The sequence below is a fragment of the Lithobates pipiens genome, unplaced genomic scaffold (genome assembly GCF_037356315.1).
Source record: "Lithobates pipiens isolate NorthernLeopardFrog02 unplaced genomic scaffold, aLitPip1_a1.2 Scaffold_25, whole genome shotgun sequence".
Classification (NCBI taxonomy): Eukaryota; Metazoa; Chordata; class Amphibia; order Anura; family Ranidae; genus Lithobates; species Lithobates pipiens.
This window is the reverse complement of record NW_027507787.1, coordinates 133185369-133211072: the sequence shown is the minus strand read 5'-3', so window position 1 is coordinate 133211072 and position 25704 is coordinate 133185369. Positions and strand designations below refer to the sequence as shown.

Sequence of the window (25704 nt, the reverse complement as noted above, 5' to 3'; positions counted from 1 at the left end):
CCCCCACCCTATGTGAATGAGTATGAGGTACAATGTACCCCTACCCATTCACCTGTGAAAAAAAATGTAAAAAAAAAACACAACACACAAGGGTTAAAATAGTTTATTGCACAGCTCCGGGGGTCTTCCGTCTTTGGGGGTCTTCTTGCCGGGCTCTTTCTTCTTCATCGCCGCCCTCTTCTTCTGACTTCGGGGGGTCTTGTCCCCCTCTTCGGTTCTTCTTGCCAGGGCACTGCTTCTTCTTCCAGCTCTTTTACTAGTGGTGGCCCGGTATGGATTTTGTTGGGCGTTTTTTTTCAGCGTAGGGGAATCCCCTTAAAAGACCTAAGGGCCTGGTATGCCTCCCAAGGGGGAACCCATGTCATTTTTTTTTTATTTGGCATGGAGTTCTCCCTTAGGATTCATACCAAACACAGTGACTGGTATTGGCGGGAATCCAATTTGGATTCCCGCGCCAGTGTGAACCCGGCCAGCGATGCATGTCGCTTATCGGGAAAGGAAAATAAACATTTTTCCTTTCCCGATGCGCTCGCTCCCGCAGCAAAAGCTTGTAGGGTGTCAATATTACGGTCACCTACTGTACACTACTACATTAAATGATATCAAAATAAAGGTACAGTTTCACCAATGTACATTTCAGATGCCAAAGTAGTTGATAAATCATTATTAATTACCAGAAGAAGGCATTTTAGGCTGTGCAGGAGGAGAGGAAGCAACGGATGAGAGGTAGAAATGCGGCTGCGGCGGTTGGAGGGTGTCACTTTAGGTGAATAACTTTGATTAGCAGCTTGTTAGCCACTAATCAGAGCTATTGTTTTGTTCAGCAGAGTCTGCTGAAAATTTGGGATATAAGTTCATGGTCATTGAAGTGACCATGAGCTTATAGCAAATGAGGAATGTAGGTCCATACGGCTTATGTTCTTGGTCAGCTGGAAACAGTGCTGTAAGACCGTATTCCATACAGACCTGGCAGAGAAAGAGTTAAAGTGCAAACCCTGCCTATAAATCCTTGCAGCTTGGAGCACTGTAGTCACCTTCTTGATCTTACGGTATTTATCCAGGGTGGCCAGAGACAAGTCAGTCTCCAGCACCCCAGAACCTTAAGTTATTGCACCTGTTCCAATTTTCTAAATCCTCTATATTGGCCTGGAGCTGGGTGACTGTCCGAAAGTGTCTCTTGGTCTCTGCGGAGATTGGTATATGCCAATTGCAACTCATCCTGTTTTGGTCCAAGGCTGCCATATCCTGTGTCAGGGTATTAGTGGACTTGTGCGATTCAGTCTGAAACTTCTCTGCAAGTTTATCATACATGGCAGACAGATTATCATCCAGTTCTGCTTTTGTGAGGTGGACAGGGTACTGACTATCGCTTGAGAAGTGTATTGGCGAGGCCACATGGCTGTGAGTGGTAGCCTGAGAATTTGGCGGCTAGGCGCCATCTTGTGACATCTTGCTCTGCTCCTGAACCTGGAGAAGATAGTTCATTAAGGAATCGCTGAGCTGGCTTCTTGCAGCGAGTCCTGGGTGGTGGCATGCTCTAGATGCTCCCCCCGGGGTTGCAGGTGTATAAGGAGAAAAATGAAAGGCTATATGGCCCTGGGGAAGCTGCTGAAATCTCTGATGGCCCTACAAGTGTCTCCGTCCAGCATCACGCCAGGCATGCACCCCCAAATTTTCAAGATTTTAACTAGGTTGCTAGTATAAGAATCGCCAGATAGCTTTAAATGTACTGAAGTGATCGGTTTACTGGCTCACAAGGTGAGTGCCAGTAAAGTGTCAGGTTTGTTGTACTTAATATAGTATGTATGCTTTCTTTTTTGTAGCAGTTTGTTGGCCAAATCAGGGAGTAACCGGTTGAATTCCAGACGGGCCTTATCGAGGTTCAATTTCATGGCGAGGTCGGGAGTAGTTTGAAAAGCAGCATGGCATGCATTGAAGTCCGACTCCAGTTTTTGGTAGAGACATTTATGTTCTTGCTTAAGAAATGCTGCCTGTTTGATGAGAGCACCACGGATCACAGGTTTGGGTGCTTCTTAGCCCTTGTACACACGGTCGGAGATTCCGACTGAATATTTCCTATCGGACCGTTTTGTGTGGTCTGCATCGGACTGTTTCCGTCGGAATATCCGACGGACCAAGTTTTCCAACTTGCCGGTAAAATTTTCCGACAAAATGCTCATATCGGACATACTCCGATCATGTGTAGCCTACTCCGACGGACAAAGTGCCACGCATGCTCAGATCAAATTCCTAGACCAAAGCAATTGGCTACTAGCCTGAGCGTAGTCCCGTCGTAACGAAATAACGCCATCACGTTATGTACAATCGGATTTTCCGACAACTTAGTCCGAAGGTGTGTATGCAACATCACTTCCGGACCTCTTCCGGAATTAATCCATCGGAATTACTCGGACGGATTTGGTTGTTGGAATCTCCGACCGTGTGTACAAGGGCTTAGAGAGTCAGTGAGTATAGATCAGTCAAGACATTATTAGCAAGGTAATCTCTGATGACAATTGCAATATCCAACCAATGGGATGGGTGAGTTAAGATGGAATTATTAATAAACCAAGAGATATCGTGTGTTTTAGGGACAGTGGAAGCAATAGTGGCGCAGACTGCACTGTGTTCAGTCCAGAAGAAGAGCGCACGATGACTGATAAAATAAGTTCTGGGGTCATACCTACAGTGAGGAAGATATGGTCGATCTTAGAGAATGACTTATGCCAGTGAGAGTAATGTGTATAAAGTCTACTGACGGGGTTGGATTCACGCCAGGAGTCAACCAAATTATCTTTGGAGAGTAAATGTCAACTTAATTGGATTTGTGGAGGGAGCAGACAAAGATTTATCTAGAAAGGGATAAGGGACTTGGTTTGAGTCTTCACAAAGCATGAGTGTGAAGTTTGTTTAATCTATAGCCTCATGCAAAATCTTCACATCTGCACACAACCATATGTGTGAGATATCTGGTCCCCTACATTGCATTGTGGTCCATCTGCTACGTTTTTTGGTTCCCCTGTCAGTTAACCAAATATCAACTAAAATAACAAAATGTATGTCCCATTTTTTTTTTTTTATTGTTACTTATGAAAAACTGATTTATTTATGATTTATCTGAGGGAATAACGCTTTATAAATTGGGTTCTATGATAAATTTGTGTTTGTGGTGTTAAAAGTTCTGTATTTAGTCCTCCTGGTGGTTTTCTTCTGGTGTTTTTCCTTCATCTTCCTCCTTTCTCTGCCCAGTTACCTATATCGCAACTTCTTGGGGTTCAAGCCATATGCCCGCAGTCTCTGCCCACTAAATTCTCTCCCACCCATTCGCACCATGGCACCTAAAAGATGTCCAGCTTTATGTTTTAGTTTATTCTTCTTTTCTTTCAGACACAGGTCATTCACTTTTGCCTCCAGCATTTCAGCCTTGGCAGAGTCTTTCTTCTCTGCTAGAATATGGTTGGCATTTGGCTTGCTCTTGTTGCTTTTATTCCCTGCAGCTTTTGGTACTTTATCCTTGACAGTGTCTTCCTTTTCTGCCGTATAACGTTGACACTTGGCTTGCTGTTGGTGCTTTGATTCGCTGCTGCCTTCAGTTGTTCATCCTTGTCAGAGTCTTTCTTCCCTCTTGGCATACTGTTGGGACTTGACTTATTCTTTGTTCTTTCATTTACTGCTGCTTTCGGTACTTTAACCTTGGCTTTCTTTGCTGCAGGTATACTGTTGGCATTTAGCTTGTCCTTAATCCTTTCTTCACCATGACCCCCTTGGACAAAGATTGTTTTTCCAGCTCTGTTTTGGCAGAAGCTGGTTTCTCTCCCATCTCCGATGTCTGTGAACCTTTCATGTATGTAGATTTTTTCTGACCCAGGTCCAGCTGAATTGTTGGTTCAGTTTCAGAAGATTTGAATGCCAACGTCCTCTCTTCTGATTGACTCTTCAGTTTATCTCTGCGTCTCTTTCCTAATTTTGACTTCGAGGCCATTGTAGATTCTGAGTTTTCATCACTCTCGATAATGGACTTCAGGATTTGCTGTTTCTTCCACAGATTCTGTGCTTTCTGACTGAAGGTATTTTGATCATAAAGGTCGTCTTTGTCAGATCTGTACATACAAGTCTTCCTTAGTGAACACCATCTGTTCAGTTCCTTGTCATCTGCCTTCAGGATCTCCTCAGTGCTGAGTCCAAAGTCACAAGGAAGCACCTGCCGATACTTGAATCGACACGGCAGATCATCCACAATATCCTCATAGTCTAGCTTGTAATACTCTTCTACATATTCCTGGAATGTTTTATCATCTGGATTAAATACAGGTTTGTCTTTGCTCACAGCTTCAGCAAACACAGACTTCTTTCTCCTCTTGGCGTTCTTCTCTCTTTCGAGCCGTAGCCGCTTTCTTTCTTTACGTGATGGGCAGGAGCTTCTTGAGGGTTGGAGTCTGCATCCATCACAAAGTTTGGATCATCGCAATGAAGTTCGGCATCATCTTCTCCCTCATCACACTTGTCCTCACCAGCCCCCTCCTCACCTTCTGCTCCAGTCCAGTTATCCCAGTTCCACTCTCCATCCAACTCCTCTTCATCATCAAACTGTGGCTTCTGATCCTCCATAATAATCATCCCCAAAGCATTTATGCATAATCTGGTCATGTTTTTCTGGGTCAAAATCTTCCAGCAGGTCTTCCTCAGTAACTCCAAGATTCTGATCTCCCATCAGCTCTCGCAGCTTATGCAACTTGTCCTGCAGCTCCTTCCTCTTCAGGTTCTTCAGCTGCTTCAGCTCTTCCTCCTTCTTCTCTTTATCCTTTTTTTTTCTCTCCTTTATCTCTTCTTGTTTCATCTTTCTCCGATCATCTTTCCTTCTCACTGACTGAGCGATGGTTCTAGGAAAAGTTTTAATCAAATCAGAGTCTGGCTCTTCAAATCGGAAGTTATATTTTCTTTCAAAATCTTCTTGTTTCTTCAAGAAAAGTTCCCCTTCGTCCTCAGAATCGGAGACATGTGGCGCTTCCTCCAGTGCTGGGGGGCATTCCTCGTCTTCATCAGATTCAGACTCCACATATTCTTTATTTAGAATATAATCTCTCAGAAACTTCTCTCCTTCATCCAGGGAAGGATCAGTCCAGTATGCCTTCAGATAACTCATTTCCTTCAGATCTTCTTTCCCTTCTATGTCTTTCTGCCCTTTCAGCCATGCAATGTATTCCTCTTCCTCCTCCTCCTGTTCTTTTTTGGTTTTCATTGGTTTGGTTAAGAAGATTAGCTGTGGTGCCATCATCCTCTTCATTGTCACTGTCCTCAACAAATGGTCGAAAACTTTCTTTGATCTGCCTCTGTTCCTCTAGGTATGTTGGGGATCAAGACCTCTGATCTTGTAATAGGACTTCTTCTCCATCTGAGCTTTCTTCATCCTCATATTTTCCTTCCTTCTCCTTTAAGATTAGTGATGGACGAACTTCCGACGGGACGTTTCGCGAATGCAGCCGATTGTTCGCGAACCGTAACGTTCGCGGCGGGCCCCATTGACTTCAATGGGAGGCGAACTTTGCAAACCTACAGGTCAAATTTGCAGCCACAAAATAATTACTAGCTGTGCACACATAGTCCCACCACATGGGCAATGACATAACACATGTATGAGGTGAATCTTTGATCGACAACTACAAGCATTATTTTTTTATATGTGAAATTGTGACAATTCAGGACTGTGGAGCGCATGAAGGCAATGGAGGAGAGGGAAGGTCAGGGTAGGCAAAGAAGAGGGTGCAGGAGATGATCAACCGCACCGTGATAGAGAGCAATGACATCAGCAGCGTGACATACAGCAATGCACCTGCACCGTGATAGAGTGATCTGACACCAGCACCGTGATAGAGAGCACTAGAGGTCTACCGATATATCGGCCGATATTTGTCATTTTTTAATTAATCGTCATCGGCCGATTGTGCTGATAAAAAAGTCGATTACATGTTCAGCGTGACTTGCAAAAGACTTCTGTAATAGAAGCCAATGTAAGTTGCCTGAAGACATCAGTGAAGGACTTTCCTCCTTTCTGGGCAGGCTGCCAAGAAAAGATCAAATGTTTCTTCTTCAATGGGCTGAACTCCCTGTGTAGAAGTTCTCAGTTTAACCATTTAAAGACTAAATCTTTTCTGACACTTGTTGCTTACAAGTAAAAATCCAGTATTTTCTGCTAGAAAATCACTCAGAAGCCCCAAAAATTATATATATATTTTTAGCAGAGACCCTAGGGAATAAAATAGCGGTTGTTGCAATATTTTATGTGAAGCGGTATTTGCGCAGAAATCTTTCAAACACAAGTTAGCCCCTTTTTTTTTTCGTCCAAAAGTTTTGAGTACCTGTTTTTGTGTATTTAATAAATAGTTTTTACCGTCATTTTAGCCCCGCTATTCGGCTGCTAGCGGGGCAGTGAAGCACTGCTGCAAAATCACATTGCATGTGCTTCAGCAGTGGTGACCATTCATTTCAATGGGCAGGAGTGGTGGAGGAGCGGTTTACACCTCTCCAAAGATGCTACTTGCAGAATTTTTTTTTAACGTCCTGCCAGCGCATCTCCTCATTGTGAAAGCACTCAGGCTTTCACACAGACTGTAGGGGAGCCGTTTTGAAGGCAATTTACAGGCGCTATTTTTAGCTCAAAATCGCCTGAAAAACGCCCCAGTGTGAAAGGTGTCCAACTTAGATTTTATTTATTTTTTGTTTTCAAAAAAGGTTTTATTAAAGTTATTAACAGAAATACAAAGTCAGCAAAAAGAATCATATTTCAACATTGGCATAAAATGATGGAAGACCAGGTTACCAAAAGGCAGTGGCGTAACTAGAACCTTCAGGGCCCCGATGCAAGAAACCATGAAGGGCCCCCCTGACAGGGCCCTTTACTCCGAGTTTGGTGGCGGAACAACAGAACCCGGTTGCAAGTGGGTGGCTACATGTAAAGGAACCAATTTCTCCATTTGCCGCCGCTTCTCCACCTCTCCCTTCCACAGGCATTCAGCGGCTGCAAGAGGAAAATGGAGAGATGGGTTCCTCTATGTCGGTGTTTCTCAAGCTTTTTCCAGTCAGGGCACCCTTTAAGTACATCCCTAGGTGAATGGGGCTGCACTGCAACCACCCTGCAACTGTGTGCATTGCATGCAGTTGCAGCATAGTGATGATGCATTTAAGGGGTTGTAAACCCTTGTGTTTTTTCACCTTAATTCATCCTATGCATTAAGGTGAAAAAACACCTGGCAGTCATCGGAACCCCAGCCCCCACCTTTTTACTTACCTGAGCCCTGGAACTTCACCAGGTGGAGATGCGCTCTTCCTTTGCCCGGGGTTCTCGGCTCCTGATTGGATAGATTGATAGCAGCTCAACCATTGGCTCCCACTGCTGTTAATAAAATCCAATGAGGCGGGCGTCGGGGGCGCCTGCAAGGTAACCCCCCCCCCGGGAGAGCGCTTCTCCTAGGGGGTTGTCTGATAAGAGGAGGAGCCACGAGAGCCACGAGGGACCCCAGAATACAAGGTTCGGGGCCACTCTGTGCAAAACGAGCTGCACAGTGAGGGTAAGTATAACATGTTTGTTATTAAAAAAAAAAAAAAAAAACCTTTACAATCACATTAAGGGATTAAAACAGGTGGTCAGGAGGCAACATATTGCCCCTTTACCAGCTGTCAAATGCCTCTGAAAGCGATCTGAGCACAGATCGCTTTTCAGAGTAATAGCATTTTTTTTGCTGCTACTTTGAACAAGCAAGAAAAAAAAAACAGTTCTGATTGTACACATATGGAGTAGGGCTGGGGAAAAAAATCGATTTGAATCTTGATTTGAGTTGAGAGGTCAAATCGATTAAAATTTTCAGCAAATAGTTTTTTTTTAGATATTTATTTTTTCACCAGGATCAGTGCTGACACCGCACCGGTCCTGAGGAGCTGCATGCAGGAGTTTTTAGGTGAGGCAGTGGCTTCGGCCTAGCCCGCGAGGCCGGACCTGCGGACTAGGACGAAGCCACGGCCTCACCTAAAAACTCCTGCATGCAGCTCCTCAGGACTGGCGCGGTGTCCATAAAAAAAAACTGGATTCGATTTGTGAATTGAGTTTTTTTTTTTTAAATGACAACATTTTTTTTTTTTAGAAAATCGCCCAGCTCTAATATGGGAAGGGGGGGCAGGATTAAACGCAGATACATAAAATGTGCATAAATACATCTAAACAGCGGTGGCTCGTGCTCAAAATTTTTGGGGGGCACAAAAATTTTTATAAACCAAATCATCAAATGCAGCCACTGTGCCGTCAAACGCTGCCACTGTACCCTCAAATGCAACCACTGTGCCCAAACGCTGCTACTGTGCCCAACAAACGCTGCCTCTGTGCCATCAAACGCTGTCATTGTGCCATCAAACGCTGTCACCGTGCCGTCAAACGCTGTCACCGTGCCGTCAAACGCTGTCACCGTGCCGTCAAACGCTGCCACCGTGCCATCAAACGCTGTCACCGTGCCATCAAACGCTGTCACCGTGCCGTCAAACACTGCCACCGTGCCATCAAACGCTGCCACCGTGCCATCAAACGCTGCCACCGTGCCCATTTAACGCTGCCATTGTGCCATTAAAGACTGCCACTGTGCCCATTTAACGCTGCCACTGTGCCATCAATTGCAGCCACTGTGCCATCAATTGCAGCCACTGTGCCATCAAAAGCTGTCACTGTGCCATCAAACACTGCCACTGTGCCATCAACTGCAGCCACTGTGCCCATTTAACGCTGCCACTGTGCCCTCAAACACTGCCACTGTGCAATCAATTGCAACCACTGTGCCAAACGCTGCCACTGTGCCCTCAAATGCTACAACTGTGCCATTAAACGTGTGCCCCCCCTGCCCGCTCGCCATCTACACACATGCACATACACATACACGCATACATACACACACACACACACACAAATGCACACACACATACACACACACACAAATGCACACACACATAAAGTCTGTTCAAAAACGGCAGTGCTTTATCTTACCTCTTCCTGCCGGGTACTGCACTGTAGGGGGAGACAAAGAGCACACACTGCTTTCACTTTAGTTACAAGCAGTGTGATGACTCTGAGCTCCCCGCACAGCGCACAGTGCCGATTACACTTCGGCTGAAGATCGGGGAGCTCGGTCACAGCCGCCCGCTCCTTCAGATATACAGGGGGGCCCTGAAGGCCCCCCTGCAGCACGGGGCCCGGTCGCCTTGGCGATCGCAGCGACCCCTATAATTCCGCCACTGCCAAAAGGTGATAAACACATAACAGAAACCTGCAGGACAAACCACAGAGAAATGATTAACTGTATGGGTCTTATATTCCAACCATCAGTCAAAAAAGTAAGGAGAATGACAAGTTAAACGAGCTGACCATCATAACCCAATTATAAAAGAGAGATCATGGCAGGGAGAAGGGGGAGAGAGAGCAGAGAGAAACAAAGGAAAAAGAGGAGAAAATGCAAACAGAAAAGAGAAGCAAAATGAAAAACCTAAGGTGCGATCACTTCAGTAAACGAAATAGGAACCATGGGTTCCACTTAAGGTCATAGATGTGTTCAGTGTCATGCAGAGTGTGAAAGATCTTTTCAGACAGCATTACCTGATCAATACGAGTGAGAACCTGTGCTAATGGTATAGACGGGGACTTCCAATGAAGAGCAATAGTCCACAGTACCAACTTAGATTTTATGAGATGAAGGGGGGAAAAAAAAAAGGAAAAAATAAATAAAAAATCGGCCTAACATATCGGCCCAAAAAAATCTGCATCATATATCGGCCATCGGCCGCCACAATTTCTAAATATCGGCATCGGCATCGGCCAGAGAAAAACCCATATCGGTTGACCTCTAGAGAGCACTGACATTAGCAGCGTGACATACAGCAATGACACCTGCACCGTGATAGAGTGATCTGACACCAGCAGCGTGACATACAGCAATGACACCTGCAGCGTGACATACAGCAATGACACCTGCACCGTGATAGAGTGATCTGACACCAGCACCATGATAGAGAGCACTGACATCAGCAGCGTGACATACAGCAATGACACCTGCACCGTGATAGAGTGATCTGACACCAGCACCGTGATAGAGAGACTGACATCAGCAGCGTGACATAAAGCACTGACACCAGCACCGTGATATACAGCACTGACACCAGCACCGTGATATACAGCACTGACACCTGCACCGTAAGCAGCCCCAGGAGGAAGTCAGCATAGCACAGGGATGGTGGGAGCCCCTCATAGTGAGCATAGCACAGGGATGGTGGGAGCCCCACATAATATGCACAGCACAGGTACAGCCCCAGGATTAAGTCAACATAGCACAGGGATGGTGGGAGCCCCTCATAATAAGCAGCCCCAGGAGGAAGTCAGCACAGCGCAGGGATGGTGGGATCCCCTCATAATATGCACAGCAGAGGTACAGCCCCAGGAGTAAGTCAGCATAGCACAGGGATGGTGGGAGCCCCTCATAATATGCACAGCAGAGGTACAGCCCCAGGAGGAAGTCAGCACAGCACAGGGATGATGAACTTTACAAACCTACAGGTCATATTTGCAGCCACAAAATAATTACTAGCTGTGCACACATAGTCCCACCACATGGCCAATGACATAACACATGTATGAGGTGAATCTGGGATCGACAACTACAAGCATTCTTTTTTTATATGTGAAATTCTGACAATTCAGGACTCTTGAGACAATGGAAGCAAGGGAAGGTCAGGGTAGGCAAAGAAGAGGGTGCAGGAGATGATCACCAGCACCAGCACCGTGATATAGAGCACTGACACCTGCACTGTGATAGAGTGATCTGACACCAGCGCCGTGATAGAGTGCACTGACACTAGCACCGAGATAGAGAGCACTAACAGCAGCACTGATACCAGCAACTTGCTGCTGGGCCCCAAAAATATGACACCGCTCAACCTCTTCAAACAGGAGGGTACGGGCATATAGTACAGTGTGCTTTTTTTGGACAAGGAAGTGAGCCAAATGAAGAAAGAAGATCTGTGTGCTCGATTAAAAAAATTATTTATAGACATATACATGGTCTACTGGTCACATGTGTTGAATTCCTCTGAGATCCATGCCTCATTCATTTTTATAAATGTGAGGTAGTTAACACTGTTGTGAGCTAGGCGAGTACGCTTATCGGTCACGATCCCCCCTGCTGCGCTCAACGTCCTTTCGGACAGGACACTGGATGAGGGGCAAGCCAACAGTTCGATTGCAAATTGGGCAAGCTCTGGCCAGAGGTCAAGCCTGCCCACCCAGTAGTCCAGGGGTTCATCACTCCTCAGAGCGTTCACATCGGCCGTTAACCCGATGTAGTCGGACACCTGACGGTCTAGGCGTTCCCTGATGCTGGATCCGGATGACACCTGTCGATGGGTCGGCTGAAAGAATGACCTCATATCAGAAGTCACCAACACATCTTCAAACCGGCCTCTTCTTGCAGTTGCTGTTGGATTGGTACCCACAACTCCTTCTCTAGGAGTGGGAATTGCTCCTCTGCCAGCGCACGCAAAAGCAGAATGCATCATTTCTCGAAGCAAGGCCTGGAAGTGCTCCATTCTGACAGCCCTCTGTGACGGTGGTAACATTTCCGCCATTTTGTGTTTGTACCGGGGGTCTAAGTATGTTGCCACCCAGTACTGGTCCTTGACCCTTATGCTTTTTATACGGGGGTCCCTATTAAAACACTGGAGCACTTCCGGTTCCGGCGCCGTATGGAGTAGCTGTCCCGCCACACAGCTCCCGCAGACCGGCCTTCAAATCTGCTCTAAATCAGGCATTTACGCCCGTTACACCGGCCAGCCATCCTCCCCACGATACCGGCTCCACGATGGACCGGTTCGTTGAAAAAACCGGGCCGCGTTCGTACGCGGCCGCCGCCGCGCGGCAGGCCGCGCCGCAAATCGAGGCCCCGGCTTCGGCCTACACCGCTTCGGCCCCCGCTCCAGCCAGCGCGGCCTACCTGGAGGAGCAGACACCAGCGATGGAGGTAGGAGACCCAGCGCAAGGCCAGACGGCCTCCAAGACACCCCCTCCCATGCATCCACCTGCCTCCACGCAAGTACCTGGGCCTGTAGCACCTGCGGCCATGCTACATGCCTTGCCATCCCCACAGCTGCAAGACCCACAGACTGAGCATCTGGCACAAGCCGTGGCTGCTCTCCTCTCCCCTATGATAGCGGCCTCTGTTGAAAAAGCTGTCGCCCTGGGCATGCATAAAATTCAGGCCCAACTTGGGGAACATGCATCCAGACTTAATGAGGCTGAAAGTCGCATCTCTACATTAGAGGAAGAATTATACCAAACGCAGTCCCTGGAACAAGCCCAGGACAGAACCAACAAATTTATTTTGGAAAAACTTGATGACCTCGAGAATAGGTCCAGGAGGAGCAACCTGCGTTTTGTTGGTATTCCAGAGTCGCTCCACCATTCTGCCCTATCAGACCTGTGCGCAAACCGCATCCCGGAGGCCCTGGGCCTGGGGGGACCCTTCGTCGTGGAACGAGCACATCGTGTGGGGGCGCCGAACTCGGACCGCAAGTCCCCACGCCTGATAATTGCTAAATATCTAAATTACGCAGACAAAGCCTCCATTTTGCAGCAGTATCGTCAGTCCAGATCGCTTCAAATTGATGGAGTCAAAATCCTGATTTTTGCTGACTATTCAGTGGATGTCTCTAAGAAGAGGAAGGCTTTTCAACATATCTGTACGGAACTATTCCAACGGCAGTTGAAATTCACTCTTGCATTTCCGGCAATTCTACGGATCAAAGCACCCAACGGAGAACAACTCTCCTTTCAAGACCCCGATGATGCCTCGCGTTTTCTGAAATCGCTACGTTCGGGTCCTCCACTGAGCCCGGCTCCCAAGGCAGCCCCTGTCAATAGAGCTCTTGACCAGAGGAGCCCACGGAAGGACTCCCCCAAGCGCTTCAGGGCCTCAGGTCCTGCCCCCCACGCTTTAAATGCTCGTTGATGAACACTTGGACCGTGTTTTTCTTTTTTTGGTCTCCCTTCTTTTTTAGGGACACAGCTTTACCTACCACCCATTTCCACCTGGTGGAAGTGGCTCCTGTATTGACTTACTCTCATCCTGGTCCACCCGCGCGCTGTGCGCACTCATAAGGTATTATTTGCCCAGGGCCGTGACTGGCTCTGGGCGCTGCATTATCTGTTCATATGTCTACACCATGGCCCATGGGCCCTTGGCCCATGGATGTTTTGTTATTGTATTATTAGAACTGCATGTATCTTATTTTATTCCTCCTCTCTCAATATTTGTGTGTAGCCTCTCAATTCCTTTTTTCAGGTTACAATCACTGGTTCCCCTTGTGGGGTCTTCTGTGTGGACCATCTCATTTCGTTCTGGCCTTTGCCTGGGGTGACGGCGGGCCATATTTCCTTCTCTAGGGCAGCCATAATTATATCAGTTCGATGGCCTGGTTCTGGGAGCTGGTCTACACAGTGACCCCCCATGCGGAAAAAAGTGAAGTTCACAGTGAGTTGTTTTGGTTGGCCTGTTTGCCACTCCCTTCCCCGTCCCTTCCTTCCCCCTTCTTATACAGCTGCACTTGTACCTGATGTATTCCCCCTTGCTGTCATTCTACCAAGGTTTATCCTGGCCTTCTCTGGAGCGCAGCTCCTGCTGTTTTATGTCCCGGGTCCTCCCGAACACATGGTATTATCTGTTCCCGCTATCACTGCACTTAACGATTCACCATGCTACAAGTAGTATCGTGGAACGTTAAAGGGCTCCGTTCCCCCAACAAACGCATGAAGGTACTGCGTCACCTCAAGAGACTCAAGACTGACGTAGCACTGCTACAGGAAACCCATCTCTCTTCATCGGACTTTGTCCGGATGAGAAAGCTCTGGGTAGGTGAGGTGGCGGGCGCTGAAGCTGTGGGTCGAAAAGCAGGGGTTCTTATTCTTATCAATAAGAATCTCCCTTGTAAGATCCTTTCTACTGACACAGATCATCAGGGCAGACTCCTCACTATCAGGGCCCTCATAGGGACTAAGGAACTTGCTATTACAAATGTTTATGCTCCTAATAGTCCCACAAAATCCTTTTTTGGCACGCTGACCAGTTGGCTTCTGCGCTTCCCACACCTCCCACATCTGGTAGGGGGTGACTTTAATTCTGTTGCTCACCCGGCAGACGACAAGTCCTCCCCCCCCCGCCCTATACTTTGCTCGACTGTTATCACTCCCACGACCCTGGCGCTGACTATGGAATCCCTCCACCTCCATGACATCTGGCGACTACACCACCCGACCGACCGGGAATTTTCCTTTTATTCCTATCCACACAATGTCTTCTCTAGGATTGACTATTTTTTTGGCTCTGACGATTTAATCCCTTTCCTTCCGACGGCGGAAATCCATGACATAGCCATATCAGACCATGCTCCGATATCAGTGACCCTAGACACCCCCGGCTTACACCCTAATCCCAGAATTTGGCGCTTCCCCTCCTTCTTACAGCACAATGCAGATTTTCAAACTTACATGTTGAAAGAGTGGGCATCATACTCGCAAACAAACGCAACACATGTCGACAACCCGCACTTGTTCTGGGATGCAGGTAAGGCGTTCCTTAGGGGACGCATTATCTCGTATGCCTCCTCTTTCAAGAAACACGCCCAGTCCCAATACAAAGCTTCCAGTTCCAGACTACATCTGGCCCAGCGGGCGCTCTCTAACTTAAACTCCCCTGAAAATCGCGAAGCTTGGCACACAGCTAAACAGTCATTTGACACTTGGGCTGAAACATTGGAAACCACTAAAAGGGCCCACTTCGACGCCACGTTACATAAATTTGGCAACAAAGCTGGCAAGCTTCTTGCCAGATTGTGCAAGGGACCCTACCGTCCCACGGTCATATCGTCGCTACGCAACCCCGACGGCACGGTCATGTCTACTCCGAAGGGCATAAATGCGGCAATGCTCCGCTTTTATACCTCTCTGTATGCGGCGGACCCCATTGATCGACCCACTGCTCGCGATTTTCTTGATGGTACGCGCCTGACTCGAATATCTCCCTCTCAACTCGACTCGTTAAACGCCCCCATTTCCCCTTCAGAGATATCTGCCACGATCCGTAAGCTAGCCTCCTCCAAAGCCCCAGGCTGGTGGTTTATCAGGCGAGTTCTATAAATCCTTGAATACTCTTCTAACTCCGACTCTGGCTGCTGTTTATCAACATATATGGTCTGGTGGCCCCTATCTCCCGTCAGGTAACCAAGCAATTATTAAGTTGTTAGAAAAAAAGGGTAAAGACCCGCAAGAGCCTGGGTCATATAGACCCATCTCGCTCCTTAATCTTGACGTCAAAATTCTTTCTAAAATAGTAGCCAATAGGCTGGCCGACATCATCCCCTCCCTGATCCATTCCGCTCAGTCAGGCTTTGTCAAGGGCAGAACGGCAACTATAAATATCAGGAAGGTGATGATGGCATTAGAATATGCTAGATGTCATCCAACCAGCGATCTGGCTATTATTACTCTGGACGCCGAAAAGGCATTTGATAATGTTAATTTTGAATGGCTTTCCATGGTACTGGGGATATGGGCTTCACCGGACCTTTTCTGCACCTGATCAGCTCCATGTACACCTCCCCTGCAGCCAGACTGGTGGCCGCCGGCCTTCTGTCTGATGAGTTCCGGCTACATAAGGGGACCCGACAGGGCTGCCCCCTGTCCCCACTTCTCTTTAACCTAGCGTTAGAGCCATTATCCAGACACTTGACATATAATGCACCGCTGCACGGAATCAGAGTCGGGTCACATGAGTTACGAACCTCCCTCTTTGCCGACGACGTTTTGATATTTTCTGCCAACCCCTCCTCAGACATGCCCACGATCAAATCCATATTTGACCGATTCCGGCAGTGCTCGGGATTGCGTATTAATTACTCCAAGAGCGAAATACTCCCTTTGGGTTCCCTTCCACCTCCGACATGGGCAAACCACTCTATTTTTAAGGTAGCTAACACCCATATCACTTACTTGGGCATTAGGATAGGAAAGCTCCCCTCATCTCTTTATCACTTGAACTACCCCCCCCTCTTTACTAAACTTATGCAGGAACTAGATAACTGGATGGATCTGCCTCTTTCGCTCTTGGGAAGGTGTCACCTGGTAAAAATGGTTAGTTTTGCTCGCCTTCTGTATCCCCTTCAGACGATACCTTTACTCCTCAGGCATAAGGATGTTAAACTTTTAAACTCATCAATTTCCAAATTCCTGTGGCGAGGTAAGAGGCCTCGCATTGCCTTTCCTAAACTTCACCTTCCTAGGAGCGAAGGGGGTATTAGTCTTCCCAATCTCAGAATGTACAATTTGGCATGTCTTTTAAGGGTAGGTTTGGACTGGATATCCCAAAAATCCCGCTGCTCCAACTATTCACTAGAAGCGGAAATGACCCATCCTTACTCCCTAGCTGCACTTCTCCACTGCAAATGGAAACAATTGGATCCGTCATTGCAACACAACCTTTTACTGCGAGACACGGCCATTGCCTGGAGAGAAACACGAAAGAGCCTTAAGCTGTCTCCCTACATATCTAGGCATCTCCCGTTACAAGGCAACCCGACCTTTGCCCCGGGGCTGGACCGCCAACCCTATGATACATGGCGTCAACAAGGCCTTGACTCATTTTTCTCATTGTGTGACCCGGACTCTGGTCGAACACTTTCCTTCCGCCAGCTAGCCGTTAAGTTTTCATTACCGGATTCATCTGCTTTCCATTATGGTCAATGTCTCAGTTTCATGCAGAAAACATGCAGAGCAGAGCACGCAAGATTCCAATCCTCGTTCATTGATGTACTCCTCCATAAAGACTCTTATGGTATCTCAGATATCTACAAACCTCTATTGCTGAATACTACACCCTCTTTGGAACTTTTCTCGGTTTCTAATTGGGCTAAAGACTTTCCAAGTGTTGATACTGTGGACAAGATCCTACAAGGACTACAATCAGTCTACAAGTTGGTCCCAAATGAAATTTGGAGGGAAACCCAACTAAAAATTGTACACCGAGCGCACATTCCTTTTCTATACTCCCCACCCTCAGGTCAACCTGCGGTCTCTTTGTGTCCTCTCTGCCAGCATCCGAGACCTTCCCTTACCCATCGTTACTGGTCCTGCCTGGTTATCTCCTCATTCTGGGATGAAATTTTGGCATTTATCTTCAAGATAACACTTTTGAAAATCCCCAAGGATCCGCTACTCCTTATCTTTGGCCATTGGGACCCCAAACTGCTTCCTTGGTCGGCTACTTCCACACCTCTGGGCAAGGAATGGACCTTGCTTTGTTTGTTACTCGCCAGAAGAAACATCCTGGCCAACTGGACTTCCACGAACAAACCATCTGTATCACAAGTGGACAGAGAACTCATGCACCTCCTCTTTCGGGACAAATTAAACACTAGCTTTCTGCACGCCAAAGCCAAACTTCGCTTCCACAATAGATGGGACTTACAGTGGTGTGAAAAAGTGTTTGCCCCCTTCCTCATTTCCTGTTCCTTTGCATGTTTGTCACACTTAAGTGTTTCGGAACATCAAACCAATTTAAACAATAGTCAAGGACAACACAAGTAAACACAAAATGCAATTTGTAAATGAAGGTGTTTATTATTAGAGGTGAAAAAAAAATCCAAACCATCATGGCCCTGTGTGAAAAAGTGATTGCCCCCTAAACCTAATAACTGGTTGGGCCACCCTTAGCAGCAACAACTGCAACCAAGCGTTTGCGATAACGTGCAATGAGGCTTTTACAGCGTCCTGGAGGAATTTTGGCCCACTCATCTTTGCAGAATTGTCCTAATTCAGTTACATTAGAGGGTTTTCGAGCATGAACTGCTTTTTTAAGGTCATACCACAACATCTCAATAGGATTCAGGTCAGGACTTTGGCTGGGCCACTCCAAAGTCTTCATTTTGTTTTTCTTCAGCCATTCGGTGGTGGACTTGCTGGTGTGTTTAGGATCATTGTCCTGCTGCAGAACCCAAGTTCGTTTCAGCTTGAGTACACGAACAGATGGTCGGACATTCTCCTTCAGGATCTCTTGGTAGACAGCAGAATTCATAGTTCCTTTTATCACGGCAAGTCTTCCAGGTCCTGAAGCAGCAAAACAGCCCCAGACCATCACACTACCACCACCATATTTTACTGTTGGTATAATGTTCTTTTTATGAAATGCAGTGTTCCTTCTACGCCAGATATACTTGGACACACACCTTCCAAAGAGTTCCACTTTTGTCTCATCGGTCCACAGAATGTTGTCCCAAAAGTCTTGGGGATCATCAAGATGTGTTGTGGAGAAATTGAGACGAGCTTTGATGTTCTTTTTGCTCAGCAGTGGTTTTCTCCTTGGAACTCTGCCATGCAGGCCATTTTTGCCCAGTCTTTTCCTGATGGTGGAGGCATGAACGCTGACCTTAACTGAGGCAAGTGAGGCCTGCAGTTCCTTGGACGTTGTTGTGGGGTCTTTTGTGACCTCTTGGATGAGTCGTCGCTGCGCTCTTGGGGTAATTTTGGGCGGTCGGCCACTCCTGGGAAGGTTCACCACTGTTCCATGTCTTCGCCATTTGTGGATAATGGCTCTCACTGTGGTTTGCTGGATTCCCAAAGCTTTGGAAATGGCTTTATAACCCTTTCCAGACTGATAGATCTCAATTACTTTCTTTCTCAATTGTTCCTGAATTTCTTTGGGTCTTGGCATGATGTGTAGCTTTTAAGGATCTTCTGGTGGACCTTACTGTGTCAAGCAGCTCCTATTTAAGTGATGCCTTGATTGTGAACAGGTGTGGCAATAATCAGGCCTGGATGTGGCTAGAGAAATTGAACTCAGGTGTGGACAACCACAGTTATAGTATGTTTTAACAAGGGGGGCAATCACTTTTTCACACAGGGCCATGATGGTTTGGATTTTTTTTCACCTTTAATAATAAACACCTTCATTTACAAATTGCATTTTGTGTTTACTTGTGTTGTCCTTGACTATTGTTTAAATTGGTTTGATGTTCCGAAACACTTAAGTGTGACAAACATGCAAAGGAACAGGAAATGAGGAAGGGGGCAAACACTTTTTCACACCACTGTATATGTGTCTTCAAAACTCACCCCCCAGGAACGAGCCCACCTTGAGGACCACTCCTTCATCTATAAGGGTCACGCATTACCGGCGCCAATCGCTGCAACCTGAAATCATACCATGCGTGTCTCTGTGCTCCTATCTATCTCCCCCTCACATGGGGCCCCATTTATGTATCGTCTTTTATGGACGGCCGGGAACTGTGCAGCACCTCCCCCCCCCCCCTCCTCCCCTATGTACTGCATTACACCTATACTCTATGTTACCTTGTAGATTGTTCTTATATTGCACACCAGGTTATCTTCTGACCACCAGATCCATCCAGGGGAGGCTTCCCCTTCTCCCTTATTGGGGGAATGGTGAATCCTCCTTTTTGTTATATACAAATTGCTTAGTTGTTATCAAACCCCGAGTTGCCTGAATGTTTTTATTTATTTTCTGCCTTTATCTTTTTTCTGTTTCAATGAGAAAAGTATTAGCCTGCAACTTTTGTACAACTTGTTGTATGCCTTTGTTCAATAAAATTTTATTTAAAAAAAACAAAAACAAAAACACTGGAGCATGAAGGCCCCCATTTGCACTAAACTGGAAGCGTGGTGTGTGGTGGCCTGGCTCCTGCTCATCATCCAGGATAATGTCGTCCTCTTCATTCTCCTCTTCCCATCCACGCACAACAACAGGGATCCCAGAAAGGTTTAAAGCATGCTCTTCTTGCTCCTCCTCATCCGCCCCGGCACCATCCTCCTCTGACTCCTCTTCAGACTCCTGTTGTTCACTTGTCTCAGATAGAGTAGCCCCCCTGGGAATTCATCCAGCATTGCGACTTCCTCATCTTCCCGCTCCTGCTCCTCCACAGCTTGATCAATGACACAATGCAATGCACGCTCCATAAAGAAGGCATAAGGTACCGTGTCACTGATGGCGCCATGGCTGTGACTGACCAGTTTGGTGATCTCCTCAAATGGCCGCAGAAGTCTGCATGTGTCACGCATGAGCAGCCACTGGCGCGGTGAAAAACAATCCAGCTCCCAGAACCTGTTCTGCCGCAGAGTTCATACAGGTAGACGTTAACTGCACGTTTCTGCTGGAGCAGCCTATCAAGCATATAGAAGGTTGAGTTCCATCGCGTCGGGCAATCGCAAATAAGACTTCTGACCGGCCGATTGTGTCACCGCTGAATGTCAGCAAGGCGAGCCATGGCCATGTAAGATCTTCTGAAATGGGCCGAGATTTTTCTTGCCTGCAGCAAGATGTCCTGGACCCCAGGGTATTTGACAACGAATCGCTGCACAACCAAGTTTAAGACGTGTGCCATGCATGGCATGTGCATAATTTTGCCCTGTTTCAATGCGCTAAGCAGATTGGCACTGTTGTCACACACCACTTTACCAACTTTCAAATTGAGCGGTGTTAGCCACTGATCTGCCTCTGAACGCAAAGCTGAAAGGAGTGCCGGGCCAGTGTGGCTCTTGGCTTCCAGGCACAACAGACGCAGATCGGCATGGCAACGGTTTACCTGGCATGTCGAATAGGTTCTGGGGAGCTTGGCCAGCGCAGCGGAAGAGACGCTAGCAGCGGAAAAGGAGAAATCAGCTGAGGAGGAGAAGGAGGAGGATGGAGTAGGAGGAGGAGGAGAAGAAGAGCCAGGCCTGCATGCAATCCGTGGCGGTAAAACCAAATCTACACAGGTGCCATGGGTTACATGATTGACGGCTGTCAGTAGGTTCACCCAGTGGGCAGTAAAAGTGATATACCTTCCCTGCCCGTGTTTGCTAAACCATGTGTCTGTGGTCAGATGTATCTTGGCACCGACACTGTGTGCCAGAGATACATTCACTTAACGCTGAACATGGCCATATAGCTCTGGGATGCCCTTCTGAGAAATACTTCCTTCCTGGGACCTTCCATTGTGGTGTTCCAATGGCCACAAATTTTCGAAAGGCCTCCGAGTCCACCAGTTTATATGGCAGTAGTTGGCGGGCTATCAGTTCTGACAAGCCAGCCATCAACCGTTGGGCAAGAGGGTTATCTGGCGTCATAATTTTTTTACGCTTGAACATTAGGCCCACGGAAGCCTGCAGAAAAACGTGAGCTTGGCGTGATGGAAGGTGGAGTGGAGGACAATTGTGAGGAGAGAGGAGAAGGAGAAGTAGAAGACGAGGCTGGACGGTGAGAGCCTGGAGTGTGGCTTTGTGTGTTCCGTTGCTCCCACTGGGCTCGGTGATGGCAGCTCATGTGCCTTCTTAAGGCGGTCGTCCCTAGGTGAGTGTTGGGCTTACCGCGACTAATGCGTTGACTGCAAAGATTGCAGAAGGCAACACTATTGTCAGCAGCTGACACGTTAAAAAAAGCCCACACTGCGGAGCCATGTGCCGGCGTCCTGGGAGCGCCAGATGTGACCGCACATGGTCGATGACTCGCTCCTGATACATTAGCAGTCTGCTTTGCCCCTCCTGTGCAATGTAAGTTATTCCTGCTTCTCCTCCCTATCTGCTGGTCCATATCTCCCTCTGAACTCCCCTCCTCTTCCTCTCTTGTGGGCACCCACATGACATCACTAGACACGTCATCATCAATGTCACCTTCCCCACTGCTATAAGTAGAGATCTCGGAGTAGGCAGCAACACCGGGGACCAACCTCCTCCTTAGGCTGATCTGGGTACTGTCGTCAGACTGCTGAGTGGCGGTTGTTGCTACCTCCTCTTCCTGATCCAATGCCAAGAGTGGCTGCGCATCAGAAATGTCTTGATATGGATCGGAAAATAATTCCTGTGACTCAAGCGGAATGTATGTGGTGGTGGTGGTGGTGGCGTTGTTGGTGGTAGTATCTTTGGGGGTGCACATAGCAGAGAGTGAAGAAGAGAGTGCAGATCGAGAGGATGAGGAGGGTGCAGAAGAGTAAGGCTGAGTGAGCCAGTCAACCAATTCTGGTGCTTCCTTTGACGTAATCGCACGCACCTTCTGCAATTTCCCACTTTGGCTCAAGCCTGTTGCTCCTGCCCTGCCCCTACCACCCCTGCGGAAGGGCCTGCCTCTTCCTCTGTCTGTTATTTTTTAAATGACCCTGTGACAAAACTCTCAGTCCCTATACTGATAAAGGACTGTTACAGAATAGGACAGCAGTCAGCAGTAGTGCACCTCAACCCTATATATTGTGGACCTATACCAGTCCTTAAGGATTAGCAGACCGTACCTCACTCAACCCTATAGACTTTAGTATGTTATACCTTACCAGTCCTTATAAGGACCCTTGTGGAACTAGCAGGTTGTGATTAGCAGACTGTACCTCACTCAACACTATATACTGTAGTAAACTATACCTTACCAGTCCTTAGAAGGACCTTTGTGAAACTAGTAGGTTGTGATTAGCAGACTGTACCTCAGTCCCTATACTGATAAAGGACTTCTGCAGAATAGGGCAGCAGACAGCAGTAGTGCACCTCAACCCTATATATTGTGGACCTATACCAGTCCTTAAGGATTAGCAGACTGTGCCTCACTCAACCCTATATACTCTAGTACGCTATACCTTACCAGTCCTTAGAAGGACCTTTGTGGAACTAGTAGGTTGTGATTAGCAGACTGTACCTCACTCAACCCTATATACTGTAGTACACTATACCTTACCAGTCCTTAGAAGGACCTTTGTGGAACTAGTAGGTTGTGATTAGCAGACTGTACCTCAGTCCCTATACTGATAAAGGACTTCTGCAGAATAGGGCAGCAGACAGCAGTAGTGCACCTCAACCCTATATATTGTGGACCTATACCAGTCCTTAAGGATTAGCAGACTGTACCTCACTCAACCCTATATACTCTAGTACGCTATACCTTACCAGTCCTTAGAAGGACCTTTGTGGAACTAGTAGGTTGTGATTAGCAGACTGTACCTCACTCAACCCTATATACTGTAGTACACTATACCTTACCAGTCCTTAGAAGGACCTTTGTGGAACTAGTAGGTTGTGATTAGCAGACTGTACCTCAGTCCCTATACTCATAAAGGACTGCTGCAGAATAGGGCAGCAGTCAGCAGTAGTGCACCTCAACCCTATATATTGTGGACCTATACCAGTCCTTAAGGATTAGCAGACTGTACCTCACTCAACCCTATATACTCTAGTACGCTATACCTTACCAGTCCTTAGAAGGACCTTTGTGGAACTAGTAGGTTGTGATTAGCAGACTGTACCTCAGTCCCTATATTCATAAAGGACTGCTGCAGAATAGGGCAGCAGTCAGCAGTAGTGCACCTCAACCCTATATATTGTGGACCTATACCAGTCCTTAAGGATTAGCAGACTGTACCTCACTCAACCCTATATACTCTAGTACGCTATACCTTACCAATCCTTAGAAGGACATTTGTGCAACTAGTAGGTTGTGATTAGCAGACTGTACCTCAGTCCCTATATGAATAAAGGACTACTGCAGCAGAAGGGCAGCGGTCAAGTATAATATTCTTTTTATATTTGGAAGAAAGAATATTATACGTGTACAAGCCTATTACCATACCAGTCCTGAAAATAACCTTTGTGGAGATAATAGTAACAGCTACTGTTTAAACTGACTGTCCCTCGCTGCCACACACAGCTTCCTGTCTGTCCCTATTTAAACTGACAAAACACAAGCTGCTGGAACAATAACTTGAATAGCACTCAAAACTATATCCTGTACTACTTTACCATACCAGTCCTGAAAAGGACTTTTGTGGACCTAATAGTAACAGCTAATGATGAAACTGACTGTCCCTGCTGCACACAGCGTCCTGTCCCCCTCTCAGCACTGACAAAAGACAGGCTGCTGCAACAATGACTTGAATAGCAGTGCCTCAAACCTATATCCTGAACTACACCTATACTATACCAGTCCTTAAAAGAACTTTTGTGGACCTAATGGATAGCAATTTGGGTCACTTCAGTCTCTCCCTGCTCCACACAGCAACCTCTCCCTATAGTGACATATGAAAGAATGTAAAATGGCCGCCGGATCGGGTCTATTTATATGTTAGGGGGAATGTCCAAGTGTCCATGTGCTGTAATGTCTCAATTGGCTGTCCTGTTCCACATGATGGATGTGTCATCATATGTCAAAGATCTTTTACACAGTTAACACGGAAGTCCGCCGGGCGAACAGCGGCAATAGTCCGCCGATCGGGCGGACCGCGAACAGCCGAAATTCGCCGTGAACCGACCGCCAGGCGAACCGTTCGGCCATCCCTATTTAAGATACATGGGCTTTTCTTTGGTGGATTTGCTCTGACTGGTAGCTGGCTGATCTGTTTCTTTGTAAAAAGTGACATCCTCTTGGTATATCCTTGGATCTTTTTTTTTGAGCAGAGACAGGGTACGATAAAAGTCCCTCTCCACTTCTGGATCAATGGTCGGCTCATCCTCACTTTCAGATGCCGAGCTGGACGATCCACGGTCCTCTTCACCTTTGTCCCCATATCGATCCTTTAGCCTCTGCAGCTCCTCCTTCTCCCGGTACTGCTCATAGCGATCAGCGAACTGCCGATTAATCTTCAGCTCTGCCATGCTGCTCCCGTATGTCCCATTTTTTATGTCGTTTTATTACTCAGTTTTACAGAAGATGATAGAGAACCAAAGAGATATGGTGATCATTGTTCTCCAAATCCAGAAGCAGCAAAGTATGGATCCATTGTGTTGCACATAGGCCAACAATTATACTAAAGAGCATATAATCAGTTAAACAATAGAAGTTTTACTGTGTAAGACAGCAGAAGTTACAGTGTGCTGGGAGGTGTAGAAAGCCAGACTGTCCTTCCATTTATAGTGTTATGTGTATTTGGATAATGTAAAGTATACCGTATAGACATTTCTAACGTTATAAATCACACATTTTTGCAAGATATACAGGAATTTAAATCTAGCAGCTAACACATCATTTACTGGGTGATTAGTCTATGTGCCATTGTGTGTTTTGAAACTTAATATATTACTATGGCAGCATGTTAATGACATCATCTGCTTTTTCACAGTCGTTTGACTTCCATTTTCCTAAGTCACGATAAACAAACCAGGATGATTATTGCACAAGAGCATGTGCTATGATGAAGGTCAAAGTGGCACTTTTTGTATTATCACTCTCTCCTTACCACACAAAGCCGTGCTGAGAAGACTCTAAATGTCTCTCAGTTGTTAGCCTGAAAATGTCAAGAACAAAATGAAAACGAACAGACGTTTGCTTATGTTCTGTGGCCAAGTTCTCTTTTAGGTTAAAAACATTCATTCTAACTTTCAGTGCAGTACTTTAAACATAGAGAAAAGATTCTGCTGACCTCAAAGACAACAGCTTGAATTTTCATTTCTTTATAGTTCCTGGTACATGTATATTCTTGGAAACTTGCTTTATTATATAGGCATGCATATTGGCATCTATTTGGTCTAGAAATGTATTCCTATATGAGGGCATAGACACTGCATTTTTGTGAATTGGGAATTATTTTCTTATCACTATGCATTCCTTTACTGTCTTCTAATCTATAGGTATAGGTGCATGTAATGTTTAAAATTTACTTTAGCTACTAATT

The 25704-nt window shown here is 46.7% G+C and overlaps 1 pseudogene; it reads right to left on the bottom strand.

The window, feature by feature from the left end:
- Positions 1-3147: 3147 nt before the first annotated feature.
- On the bottom strand, positions 3148-24690 carry LOC143929783 (protein KRI1 homolog pseudogene; annotated as a pseudogene).
- Positions 24691-25704: the final 1014 nt, after the last annotated feature.